Below are 15417 nucleotides of genomic sequence, written 5' to 3'. Positions count from 1 at the left end.
TGTCAGATGAGCTCTCCGTTACTCTTGGGTCTAAGTTGATTCATGTTTTTACATTAGGACATATTACAGCAATATGTTTGCTGTCCGCTTCGAATGCGTTTGGTTTTATTTCTTTTCCATCGTTGATTTCACATTCACTTTTTTTGTCTGTTATAATTAAAAAGGAATAAACTTTCAAAACAAATGCAATGTAAAATAAGTTGATTAAGTAATACTGATAAAATATTATTTCTCTAAAACTATTAATTCATATCATCATATTAATATATTGATTATCAAACTGTTGCTGAACGTAGAAATACACAACCATACACTTGACAACCATATACAGTAAAGACTGTCTTAGCGACCCCCTGTATATAGCGACGTTCTGTCTATAGTGACCATAGTTAGGTGCGCCGAACAGTATTTACTATATAAATGGTCTGTATGTAGCGACTCCCTGTCTAGTCCGTACAACGACCATGATTTAGTCACCCGTTACGGTATTTGAGCCGTGAACAGCGACTTTTGCTAGGGGAGCATGGCTTGAACTAGGTGACGACTTTGGCGAAGAAGTCGCCTTCGGATCAGCGACTTTGCTTCAGTCGCCCGATTTTTATAATTTTCCGTCATACTTATTTACGCCGCTAGGTCTGTTAATAATTTGTTTACCTCTCAATTACAACCAATTACCGTTAATCCGCTAATTAAGAACGCGTGTCAACATCAACAAAGTTCAATACACGCCGCAAGGCAAGAGTTCACTATGTTTATCTTTCTCATTACGTATTCATGATTGACGAATCAGAACGCGCGTTGTATCTACGGCAGTTTGCATTGACCAATCGGCGACACGCTAATACACTGTGGCTGTTTGTTGACAATTACACAATTCAATCAATTTTCGCCGATAAAATGATTAAAGACACATGCATATACATAATTGCTGCGGTGTTTTGGCGAGTAAAGATAAACAATGCCAAACGTCTTAAAGGTGTGGTTATGTTTGAAACCTCGATTGTTAATTTTTTTCGGAGCACTTATCTAGAAATTATGTTGAGATTTGTATCTAATGTTTTATTAATACATTGAACTCCGTAAAGTAAACAGGTTGATTATACAAAATTAAATGTCTCTACAGTATTATCTCATTAGTAAAATTGAAATTAAACATTTTTTTTACAAACAGATTTATCAATATAAATTACATTTTAATGAATATGTAACTTTTAGATACTAATGTTATGGTGTAGTTTATAATCTTAACCAATTATACATGCAATTTTAACTTAGACCTAGTATGGTACTATCCTGCTTTTCAACAAAATATTGGTATGATATGTTCATATATCCGAATTATATAGAGACTGTCCATAGTGACTCCCTGTCTATAATGACCTTTTTTCTTTTCTCCCATCGAAGGTCACTGTAAACAGTCTTTACTGTAAATATATTTGAAAATGTGAAAATTTCCATTTTTTTCGATCTCTAAAAAAGCATCCTAAAATCCCATATTTTTGCGAAAATCATTTATGTATTGTCCAGGTCAAGCAAATATAACTGGCAAGACGAACTTGTTTGGTATGAGATAAAACACAACACTTAGGTTGAATGAAATAGGGCATTTATTAAATGCCATAAATGACAAATGTTACATAATAACAAACATGACAAATGTTACATAATAACAAACATGGCATGTACATATTTGTATCAAAATAACCAAACTGGGATCTATCCTTGTCACAGGTCAAGCTCATACCTAGTCAAGTCTCTCTGGGTGGCGGAAGGTTCCCTTTGTGGCGGTTTTTACCTCCCAGTTTGGTTATTTCGATACAAATATGTACATGCCATGTTTGTTATTATGTAACATTTGTCATGTTTGTTATTATGTAACATTTGTCATTTATGGCATTTAATAAATGCCCTATTTCATTCAACCTAAGTGTTTTATCTCATACCAAACAAGTTCGTCTTGCCAGTTATATTTGCTTGACCTGGACAATACATAAATAAGATTTTATGCCCACATAAAATAATTTATGTCATTGGTCTGTCCCTATTCTCATTACTGTACTGAATATTACGGGTCAGGTTTTAGCCATTACGGGTCAGGTTTAGCCAAGTACGTCTTAGCCAATCGATATCAAGACTTAAATCATGTGATGTTAATTAACCAATGATTACATTAGATCTATCACAAAGAAATAATTTTGGCGAGGAATGATTCTCGCCTTTCTGTATTACTAAAATCCACCTCCTCCAACTCCATCCTCATCTTTCAATTTTTGATGTTGATATTAATACCATTTCATTTATTCTTAATGAATCAGTTGTTTCACTTATTGTTTATCTCAAATTTTTTGTGCAACTATTCATGATATACACTATATATATATATATGTATATTGTTCATGCAAAGATTTATAAAACTAGTCGATGTTATATTATCTCTTTCAAATATTTTTCTATTTGTTGTCATAAATACTTATGATATTGTCATATGTAAAACACTTATTCATGTATAGAATGTTTAAAATATTTCCAAGGATGGAGTCCTACATCAAGTGGTACTTGACACAAGATAAAAGGGCACAGGTTTCCAAACTATGGTTTTTCCTGGGCGAGTCGACCACGATTTGGAAAATATTTATTTTTTCTGGTCAATTGTTTTTGATCAGCAATCCATTTTATTATATTATGTAGATGGTTTTTGGTTCAACTTTGTCATCTTACATAACTTTTGTTAAGATTGTGGCGGTTTTTACCTCCCAGTTTGGTTATTTCGATACAAATATGTACATGCCATGTTTGTTATTACGTAACATTTGTCATGTTTGTTATTATGTAACATTTGTCATTTATGGCATTTAAAAAATGCCCTATTTCATATATGTCTGCACAAACACAACTCATGTACAAATATACCTAGCTCTACAATGGCATAACATATGTTGTTTTTGTCCATTTCTAAATATGTATCTTTATCATCGTTGACGCGGAACAATTCTGGTTTTTGAATTTCATTTCTTTGGCATGTATTCCAATTTCTGAAACCTGGAACAAAATGATTATACATATATCATATAAAATTTAATTGATGTTCTTGACTTAGTTAAGTAATATCAGGACTTTAAGCTTGCCTTACTTTAAAACTGAAGCTTCAGTTTAGTTGAACAATACAATCTGCTTTCTTTATAAAACTATTAATAATTTCATTGAAACTACTTATTTTATTACATGAATTATTTCAATTTCTATACTTGACAGCGAGATCAAATATAAAATCCCTAATTTTGAATTTTGAGTGCAAACTATCATTTAATTTCCTATTTTCCATTTTTATTACAGAACTCACGTGTCTCATCCTGGTTCTTTGACAACTTCGTGTTGTGTTCCTTGTGCCTTGCTCTCTCTTTGTTTGAGCTAATATCGAGATCAACACATATTTGAATGCCATTGGTGTCCACAGCCGATCTCTTCTTCACTTCACAGGTTTGATTCCAATGCCGATGTTTCGGAATCACTTCCTTGATTTTTCGACTTTTAAAATAACACAGTTTAAAATTACACTCAATTCAAATTTCAGAGCTCATGCGACTTGTAGTAATTTATATTACTTTCATTTATGCCTAATTCATCAACAAACCAATGATAATTAAAAAAGATGGATATCTTCCGTTTAGATGATATTATACTGTAAACTATTTCTTAATATGTGTATATTGAAATATTATTTGCAGAGAAATATGATAAAATTTACCCTTTTATAATACAGAATAACGCTAACAAGGTAGCCAGGGATAAAACTATTCCAGTTGTGATAACAAAGTTCGTCCAATGGAAAACGACATTAACACTATCCTCATCTGTTACAAAAATGATACACATGAAAGTCATTTGCTTTTTAAAAAAATACTTTACTTATTTGACTATATTTAGAAATTTTATGGACACACTGTACAAAAATTTCCTCGACACGGACATTCAAATGACATCAAGAACTCACCAGAGTTGTGATTCACTTTTTTTGTTTTTTCATATGTAAAACTGCTCGATTCAATTACAAAGTTTAGCAGGTGTGCAAATATTTTCCATGTTTTAGATCTTTAGATTGTCTAGGTTTATTAAAAGAGTTTGATTTAAAATACTAGTCTTACTTAAAATAAGTAATATCATAGATTCTATCAAATAAAATGATGCTATTTTTACGTCAAAATTAAATATGGAAGAAAATGTTTCCACAATTTGCTCACCTTCCAGCTATAAACTATTTGCAATTAAGAAATTATTTTTGTTAATAAACAATTCTTATAAATCGACAAACCTTACTATGTAATGAAATTAACAGTGAAAAGATGGTATTATAAATAATATATGATTATAAAAAACTGACGACAAACTTAACATTCATTTGGATGCCCCTATGTCAAATTACTAACAACCATGTTGTTCAATTGACTGTACCAAAAACTCTGAATTGAAAAAAAAATCCAAAAAAAACAACACACGATTATACGTTAAACAGTTTATTTGCGTGTAGTCATTTTACACCAATATCATATACCTGTATGTTGATAAATCCAAATTAAATCTATATGCATATTCATTTAGTCGTACAAAGAGATACATGAACAAGTTTCATTCATGATTTTTTTCCCAAACTATTTCTTCTTTAAAAGATATATCTCGTGCATTACTCTGTATTTGCTATTAGTTTATTCTTGACGTTTTCATGAGCTTTTTGATGAAGTATTATACCGTTGTTAAATCAGTCACAGTTTTTTTTTTATCAAGATCGTTGTTATTATCATTTAAATGATAATTAACGTTTATATGTAGGGTTTATTGATTTGAAATCTTGTTTTGGTAGTTTTTGTAGAAATTCATTATGGATGAAACTGTATAAATATGGCGTACAAAGAAAAATATTACGAATCATTTACAATATGTATGACAAAATAAAATCATGTGTACAGTGGTGTAAGATGTTGTAACAACCTATTCAGATTTTTTTCAGTATGCTGTAGGCCTACGTCAAGGGGAGGTAACTTCGCCATTAATGTTCTCCCTATTTGAAGAAGGCCTTGAATTAAACTCAGGATTATTGATTGATGATATTGTTTTAATTTTATTGATTTTTGCTGACGATATGGCCATTGTAGGTAAAGCTCCTGAAGAAATAGTTTAGATCTTTTGTATTCATATTGCTTTAAATGGGGATTAGAGGTCAATACCATGAAAACTAAAATTATTGTCTTTAGAAAAAGATGGCGTATTTCTATCAACGAAAAATGGACGTATAACGGTCAGACAATAGAAGTAGTAGATCACTTTAACTACCTAGGTACAGTGTTCATCTATACAGGCAATTTTTCTCTTAATAATGAACATTTAACTGTTAAATCTTTAAAAGCAATGAACACATAATTGATAAATTGTAAAGACAGGGATTTAAAACCAAAATTATTATGTCAATTATTTGATTCTTTTGTAGGCTCAATCATATCATATGCATCAGAAGTAGGGGGTTAAAGCAAATCAAAAGATATTGAGCGTATTCACTTGAAATTTTGTAAAAGAATTTTAATGTTAGAGCCAATACAAGCAATGTCAGTATATACGGCGAACTCGGCCGTTACCCATTGTACAGAAATAGATATGTAAGAATAATTAAATTTTGGTGCAAATTGATAAAAACTGACAATATAATTTTACGGGAAATATATGAATTAAGTTTATCTGATTGTTACAAAGGTAAAAAGAACTGGGTGTCATATGTCAAAGAAATGCTAAATATATATGGTTTATCCAAAAACTTTTTTAAATATTGTAGATAGTAAATTATTTCCAAAATTATTTAAACAAAGAGTTATTGATAATTATATACAAATATGGCATTCATCTATAGAAAATAATTCTGTTTTAGAACTGTATAAAAATTGTAAAGAATTATTTTCATACGAACACTACCTTAACATATTGCCTAAGAATCTTAGATTTTACATCACAAGAATTAGAATGTCTGCACATACACTAAGAGTACAAACGGGTAGATACGGGCAAAATAGTATCCCAAGTTTATTTTGTAATATTATGGATTTGGAAGATGAATACCATTTTGTTTTGATATGCCCATGCTATGTAAACATAAGGAAAGAATATGTGAGACAATATTATTACAAAAGACCATCAATGTGTAAATTTATTCAGCTGATTTCTTCTTATAATAAAATTATACTTACGAATCTAGCTAAATATCTGAGAGATTAGATTAAAATCAGGAACACTTTTGTTAGTACTAACACCTAAATCTTATATTTGTTACAAATTTAAACTTAAAATTCAATTGTTTTGTTGTATCAAATATGTTTATATTCTGCTTAGGAAATTATATACCAAGTGATAATAATATTCTCTTAATCCATAATTGTTCATTCTCCAGCTTTACATGGAATTCAATACTATATATTAAATCCTATATTGTTTGTTAAATAGAAACGTGACATATTTACAATTTGTGTATTTATATTGCAGTGATGATGTATTATTTACAAATCCAAAATAAAACTATGTTCTGTTTGTACAGCATTTAAAAATTTGAAAATTAATTAATAAACAATGTAATTTATTGAAGTATATATTCACCACAATTGCACCGTGTGACATTTATCATCGGCTCACAGACAGCATCTTTATATATTGTACAGTTTTCTTTATAGACATCACACATTGTGCAGGGTTTACAACTTGCAGTTCCGTTGTAGGCAATACAATCTCGTTGATATGTTCCATTCTGGCACTCCTTACATTTTGCATGAGTTAAATTTCCGGGACAGTCGTCTATTGCTGTGGAACCAGGTCCACAAGGATAACACTGATTTTTAAAAGCAACATAACATAATTATGACAATTATTCTTCATTACATGTATATGAATACATCATGAACTCATAAGAAAAATAAAATTCATCCGCGTAATTAAAAGAATTTTTGGTAAAAGATTTATATTATAAGCCAAATAAGAATATACTGTATCGAGACGGGCGCTAAGAATAACTTTAAAAATGTATTGAATTGAATCGCTGTACTTGGACTGCATTCTTGATAAGTTGATAATATATCTTTGGTATAACGCGTCTCCTGTTTTACCATTTCACCTACATAAATATAATTTTGCAACGCTTACAGCTAACAGCTTAGATGATTCGTCGATTTTCACGCGATTTAATTGCAAACTTGTACGAGGCCCCGTTCACACCAATAAACGTATCTTCTTCCATGACATAAGGACAAATCGCACACTTTTAGATCTGCAAGGAGCACAGGAATCCGCCTGTTGAAATCATACATTGTAGTGTTTTTTTTAACAAAAATATCATGTAGATTATTGTCTCTTCTAAATGCCATAATAGGAGGATTTGGGAATATTTTTTACATTTTTTTCTGAGGTATATGTTTGCGTACTAGCTGTCCTATATATATTCCGAGCGCTCGGGGACATTCCGGAACGATCGGGAAAACGTCCACACCAAGGGAACTCTTCTTTTGTTCATTATTTTGTAATAAGTCACATTAAGGTCGACCGTATAGCGGTGCGATAATTTTTAATGCGAGTTGAAATGGTGCGATATGGAAAATGGCGGATTTAGACTGTAAACAAGTCAGAGTGAGTATATTTTATATAGAATAACTGTCACTGACTATTAAAATTGTCAATCTATGTGGACTTTGTGTGGCTCTGACCTACATGCATTTCCGCGAATTCATATAAGTTTAGGTACGATAGTAAAAAAAGTTATTGAAGGTAAATTGGCAATAACTGATTTTGTGTCCGTGCCAAAGTCATAAAATTAAAGCCAATATCGTAATGTAGATACTCATTATTGACCTGCATAGCTAATACTTCTATGATATATGTTTAAGTATTGTTGTCAAAATATTTATGTGAACGACGGGTTTTCTTGGGATGTTTGAGCTGGTGCATTGTCGTGCAGGAGCAGCACTCCTTGAGTCAATTTGTTCCTCCTTTAACGTGTGATTTCTTGATGCAGACGCCTCAATTCGTCTAGTTCGTACCGTTTATGGTACAACCTGCTCAAGATAGTCAATCATGATTATCCCATGACTATCCCAAAAGATCATCTTCCTTGCTGATGCCACCCTCTTGAATTTCTTCGGAGGGGATGAGCCAGGGTGCTCCCACTTCATGCTCTGTTTTTTTGGATTCTGGATCGAAGTGATGGACACATGTTTCATCCTGAGTTACGATCCGTTGATAACATCAGGTTCATTTTCGTAGCGAGACAAAATATATCTTGAATGTCTAGCCTGGTCCGTTTCTGGTCGTCAGTCTTCTGTTAGGTGACCCATCTAGCGGAAACCTTTGACATGCCATAGACATCAGTAAGAATTGCCTGAACTGAATCAAAGCTTATACCCAATTCCCAAGCAATGCTTCGCAGGTCTCACGTTTTGTCGCTTATGACTAGATTGTGCACAGCTTCGGCAGTTTCATCGTTGGTGGCCTATTTTTGCGGCCCAGGCCGCTCATCATCCAGTGTTCTTCTTCCCCTCTTAAATTCAGCAGCCCATATTTTCACAGTGCTTTGGTAAGGGGACTTCTTCCTAAATGTATCTATGAAGTCTTCATGGATTTACTTCGGGGACATCCCTTTCTTACAGACGGATCTGATTTCAACTTTCTCAATTTGGTCTAAACGACACATCCCTCTTCTGATCAAAGTGTGTTTTATGTTACGTAATCTGTATAAAACCAGTCAGTAATCTTCAATTAGATATCGTTATCGACGTATTGTGTGTAAATATCAGTGTAGTGGCTAGAAGTAATCAATTCATACTATTTTAAATTTTGGGGGAGCTTAAGTAATTTCAATAACAAAATACAAACATTGAGCGTTCACTTCATATTCACTTACTTCAGTTTTTAAACACACATTAATGATTTCTTAACTCCTTATATTGGTGGAGTGGCACTAACATGTCACATTGAATGTTTCATGATAACCGCCGTATTAACCTACCTGCGGATGTTACTAAATTCAAGATTTCACCATCAACATGATAAAATTTTGAATTCAGCTTAAGCAAGTGCTAAGACGCGTGGACGGTAAATTGCACTTTCCATTACCGTCCATGAACAGGCTTATTCAAATCAAGCCTACAACATTTTCAGTTTTTGACGTTCTCAAGGGATCCCGTTTTTCTCTATTTTATGTTATTTTTACATTATGTGTAAATATATTATTTAGTTCAATGACGGTTTCATTGCGTTTTATTTAAAAATTATCCAACATGTTCTTGTGATCTTATTTTTGATCAATATCATATACGTGCATCTCATTTACGTAAGTGATATCTGTAAGTTTACATAAAAGTTGTACATGTGATGATAGCCTTGGTGCTGAAAAACGTGTCAAGCTTAGTTATATTATATAATGTATTTTCTATTCAAGTACAAATGTTTATTGTTAGCTTATCACAAATTTAAGAAAAAAAAATAAAATATAGAATGTTCTTATAGATATCTTCCAAAGCATATTCCAAACCGTCTTTGGAAGGAATGTATTATTTGTCATATTTGGAGGACATACAACAAAACATAAGAAAATTTTCAACAGATGGAAAATAATTCTTACTAGTTTTATTCATTATCCCGGCTTTGTCATTCATGAATGGAATTCGAAATAATTTTGCAGAAATGTATTGCACATACAATATGTCGCAAGAAAGACCCAGCTTTATCACTTAAAGGTCAATAAAAGGGAACTTTTCCATAACTGTACATTAATTGTGGTGTCCAAGCAACAATTCTTTTATTTCTGAATGGATTATAAAAACAAGTTAGCATAAACGCTTGGGACAAAATGCTGTTGTATTGAGCACATGAATCACGTCTCCAGCTAAAATGTCAGTGTCACGTTTGTCATCAAATATAATGATATAATTGTGAATATATTGTCATGACCGGTCCATATCTTTGTCACTAGAATATAAATTTTGAAATGAATATGCATCAATATTTAACAGATTGATATTTTCTACGCAAAAATTTAATTAAAAGCTGAAAAGTCAAGGTCTTAATTTGAAACGAACTATTTCATAACAGTGATCTAATAAAGATATGCTTGATATGTGGTGCTTTTTTATCAATGTATGATGAGTGAGAACATGTTTGACGCTTAAATTGATGAATATCACACATTTAAAAGTAAATTGATTGTCGTATCAGGTCATCAATTATATCTTTGATGAATCGATTTTAAAGAAATAGAAAGATTGACATGTATTTGTAGAATTAAGACTTAAAAAATCGTTAAGTAATTAGGTTCATGGCTTCTTTAAAATGTTTCATATAATTAAATTATATTCACTTAAGTTACTACAGTTATAGTTTGTTATACACTATACATAGACCCAAATGATCTGTCATAGACTTATTCACTGACCTGATAAAACATATCGGTAAACGTTTATTCATTTTTTAATCAGAACATGTACACAATATTAATACATGTACATTTTAGACTAAAGATGATAAAATCTTAAGAAATTATGCTGAAAAAGAAAATAATTCCGATCAAAATTTCCAAGTTAATGGTCAAAATGGTCCTTCTTTTGGATTATGTCCTGACATGAACGAATCTAAAGAAGCATTCAACATCAAAACAAGTATCAAACAGAACTCTTCTGGTCAGTTATTGGAACCTCAGGAAAAGTAGGGAAAACACAGGTTGAGCATGGTAAGAAAGAATTAGACAACAAAGCAGAGAGTGAACAAGAAACAGTGAACAATAAGGGAAAATGACAAAGATAGGAATTAGAGTTTCAGTTTCATTCATTGGCAATCAGCAATACATAAGCCATTGGTCATTTACAAACAAACAAAATACTTGTGGCAAATACTATAATATACGTAAATAACATAGACAAATAATGAAGTACAATATACGATAAGAAGACAGGTAAACTTTCAAGGGTATTTTGACGTAAACATTATGCTTCTTTTATATACTTTGCTAGATTAAACATATATTTTTTACTTTTATTTGACATCAATGCATTGAACGTTTGTAAAGTTGGCCATGAACTCTGGCCTGAATATTTTGATCTAATACTACTGTAATGTATGGTGGCTGATTTGTGCCATTAGTGTTTTCGCCCCGCACCCTGCCATTTTAACTTCTTAATTCTCGTCTTTTCGCTTGGCGGGGTCACGGGACGAAAACACGCTAATTAGCGGGGGCGCGTGGCGATGTTTTATTTTATTAAACTTCGCCCCGCGCCCCCGCCGTTTTATTTATTATTTCTCTCTCCGCGCCCTCGCGGAGCGAAGTTTTATTTGTTAAACTTCGCCGCGCGCCCCCGCTAATTAGCGTGTTTTCGTCCCGTGACCCCGCCAAGCGAAAAGACGAGAATTAAGAAGTTAAAATGGCAGGGTGCGGGGCGAAAACACAAATGGCACAAATCAGCCACCATAGTAACGTGAGCAACACATAACAAAATGATATTCTGACTCTACTACATTTTGGTTACATAGTTTGCACAGTCTATTACTTCTATCAATATTATTATATCTTCCTTATTCTAAATCTAAACTATGTTAGCACAATTTTAAGCCTGTCAAATGCTGCCTTAGCTTATCATTCAATATAACATCCAAGTATTTTTCAAAACAAAATTCAGTTTTATATTTGCAATAACAATCTTATTTTGACATAGAATTAATATTTAAACTCCTTTCTTGATTAGATTGATCTCGTATTCTAGATTTTATCAAAAGGTTATAATTAACCCTAGGATCAAATGACAACCTTATATTTGAAAAACCTAAATGATCTATAACAGAATTCATTCTACTAGCCCAACAAGAAGTACTAACATTATTACATAGATCATTAAACATCTGATAAACAGGCAAATCGTTACTTTTCATAATCTTCAACCAAAATTTAACGCTTCTTTCTTTACATATAACTGACAGAGGCACTCGGCCGAGTTCACCATATACCGCATGTGTAGGTGTTTGTTTCTTCACGCCTTATTTATATTTACAAAATCGAACATGTAATTTATCTACCTCTTTATAATTATAAGCACCCCAAACTTCACATCCATACGTTAATATAGGGACACTCATACTTCATGTATTAGTATCAAAAAAAGATAACTTGGTACGAATATCTAGACTAACATTATCAAAAACGTTTAAAAGATTATTATACGCCCTAAGAGCTTGCTCATGCAGTGCCTTTACTGCATTTACAAGAGTACCAGTATAAGTTAATTAGAAAGCATGAAAGAATCGTTCTTCCCGGAAGGTTATGAAACATATAAATTACCGAATGCAGAAACTGCAACCGATATGATTTTATAGATCAGGACTTAAACAATCTAAGTTCTAAAATAACACATGTCTCTCTCCAGAGGGTAAAATGTAAAGTAACATTATCTTGTATGCTTGATATATTTTATAGTTATACCACGTTACTATTATTATATTACTATGTTTTGTTTTATCAAAAATAAAGCAAACGTATTTCTCAGGAGGGTTAACTGTAAAGTCACTTTATTCTACATGATTTCTATATAATCACCCTAGGAATATGTTGCAAGCTGGTATAAATCAAATGAACGTTTGCAAACTGAAAATTTAACAAGTGCTATATGCTAACAAAATGTTAAATCTTTGCAGTTTTCTCCAATTTAAACTGTTTAAGAAAAGCAATGGTAACAACATTGCCATCACAATTGCATATGTGGCAATTAAATGGGAATATGACACTAAATTAAGGAAAACGATGACACTTCAAGAAAAAGTGAAACAGTTTAACAAATGTTGATACATAAATAAGTTAATAAAATGTTGCAAGCCAACAGTAACAGATAAATGTTATATATTTCAAACTTGTAGAATAGCCAATGAGGTTACTTGATTTTTGTTTGTAATTTAAAAATGATCAATGAAAATCCTACAAATATCCAGTTCTTCCCTGTACATTTTACAGTCAGTCAAACCGTCTCAGACGGATTTCGTGCAAAAAAAAATCCTTCATACAAGAAAACGATGACAAAGAAACATAATGGATTCTTTCAATTATGATATGATGGTAGATGAGGCTGAGTTACAATACTAATAACATCTTGTCCAAAACCTAAACTGTCCTAATGATGAGTTATGATTTACGATGTAATTTTAGAAAACAAATGAGCGTTTTGAAATGATTTACAGGAATTGCAGCCGTCTTGGACTTTCCTCACTACATTGGATGTCCAATGTTCCTTTTTTCGCAAAAAAACCCGGTTGATTTGTACCGTTTTGTGATTTGCACTTTTACATTGCCTTTAGTATTGCCTCACAAATCAAATGGACTTAAGATTAAATACAAATTTAATAAGTTTGAGACACATAGTTGATTCATCATACTAGTCTAAAGTCAAAAGGTGTAATTAGCTTATGTTAATATTCATAAGTTGTAAAAGATAAAACAAATTGTTAAGATAAATAAATAAATTTCATAAATTTATTTAGCGACTCGAGATTATCCGCAAAAAATAGACAAATTACTCTTTTTTAAAAGAGAATGCTTGACCAGCCTTTAATGAAAAATATACATGTCTTACACTGCAATCTGTCACAATGATTCGCTTATGTCCCGGTTGTTGTCTCACAGCAAAATGACAGGTATTTAATTAGATCTTTACAAATGAATATTGAACAGTATATTTTTGACTTTATTAAAATGTCGATTTATATCTACTTGTCATTGTTAAATTGTAAAACAGACGATTGAAAATAATGTAAACGCATTCACTGAAACATTAAAATTGAATACTACAATTGTTTTAAAATAAAAGATATATGTCAATATCCTTTTTTTTCGTGTATAAGTTTCGATATTTATAATGCGTACCAGTGTAAAATTGTATTCGTACCAGTGTTAAATTGTATTCTAAATGGATATTTCTTTCAAAATGAAACTTACTTTAGGGATTCTGTTTTTCTCTATTTCATTTTATCATCATTAAATCTCGCGTATAATTAGATGAGGGATCAAAGGTAATTGGCAATGTGAGTTGAAATGATTTTCAAAGGATTAACTTGGACTGGCAGTGCTTATATCTTTTTGATAGTTTTTCTTCAAAGAATAAGGTTCGTTTTGTGATCAAACAACTAATTTCTTAAATTTTTCGACATTTAATCTGACCCGGGTTTTCTCAATGCATCGCCTGTTTCTAAAATTAGAAACTGGGTTTCCCGCTGTTACCCAGCTGCACTTTATTTTTACTATGCCGAACGGGGTATACATTTTGTATATCCCGTGGACGATTTGTGTGCATGAAATGTCGAAACATATAAGAAATTAGTGCAAATAACTGAATGTGCCTATTTATCGATGTTTTGCATTAAATGAAAGTTTATAGTTGCCTTACCTGTGCCAGGTGCTTGCATGCACTGTTTTCATAATAAATATATCGATTAATGTTCAAAATTGTCTTTTTACGTTTCGGTCAAGCTATGCTCGACCAAGACAAGCTTTAAAATTCGATCTTTTTCTGTATACACTAGTATAAAATTGTACATGTTTTGAAACAGAAATAATTTCTGAGTCGACTGCTCTTTATTTGGAAAAATTGGTTGAAATTTAACAAAGATCTGGGACTTAGAATGAGGCCGGATGAAAGTTCCGCGTGTGAACCTTTCTACATTGTTTTTGTTTATAGTATATATTGGTAAAATTATAAGAACCACGCACAGAATGCCTGTGCATTTTTGCATAAATATATATATGCAAATACCCAGAATTTTCTGATCTGTCACATTTTCATTTATCATACGAAACAATTTTCACATTCTTTTTACTTTGGTCTTGTTTCTATCACAATACATTTTGAGCTTTCATAATTTAAGGCTACATTATTTATTTTGCATCAATTGTTTATGTCATTTAAATGGTGTTGCCGGTGCTGGAGGGCGTGAGGGATGTTGCACTTATCCAATATCCCTCATGTATAGACTCAATCAAACCGAGTCTGCAATTCTTATGTTATTTTGTTCTGATTAATGCTTCCGAGGGATCACTTTGTTTCCAGATTTTTTTATTTTTATTTTGATATACTTTTTCCCGAATCATAGAGAGTATCTTTTGAAATAATGATGTAGAATGATTTTTGCGAAAGCCTGATTGTGTGATATGAATAATGTTTCTATTTTCAAAGTATGAATGTATTTGTTTAGCAATATTGGGTTTAATATCTTAGATATAGTTGATGAAATTGAAATCAGTCGATAGCTGTTTGCTTTATCATTATATCCCGATTTAAAAATAGGAATTACTCTAGCTGCTCTTATTATGCATTTGGGAAAATACTAGCTGTAATACTATTATTAACAATTGATGCAATCTTTGGTGCA

At 31.7% G+C, this 15417-nt stretch overlaps 1 long non-coding RNA gene across 1 annotated transcript; it reads right to left on the bottom strand.

The window, feature by feature from the left end:
- Positions 1 to 3951, bottom strand: LOC132720916 (uncharacterized). The gene is made up of 3 exons (XR_009624399.1): positions 3341 to 3951; positions 2911 to 3039; positions 1 to 147 (listed from the first exon to the last, which is right to left on the bottom strand). It is a non-coding gene; the product is annotated as an uncharacterized LOC132720916 (long non-coding RNA).
- Positions 3952 to 15417: the final 11466 nt, after the last annotated feature.

This window comes from Ruditapes philippinarum, unplaced genomic scaffold (genome assembly GCF_026571515.1).
Source record: "Ruditapes philippinarum isolate M1 unplaced genomic scaffold, ASM2657151v2 ctg715_1_1_1_1, whole genome shotgun sequence".
Taxonomy (NCBI): domain Eukaryota; kingdom Metazoa; phylum Mollusca; class Bivalvia; order Venerida; family Veneridae; genus Ruditapes; species Ruditapes philippinarum.
The sequence above is the reverse complement of the archived record's forward strand: the minus strand, read 5'-3'. Positions and strand labels throughout refer to the sequence as shown.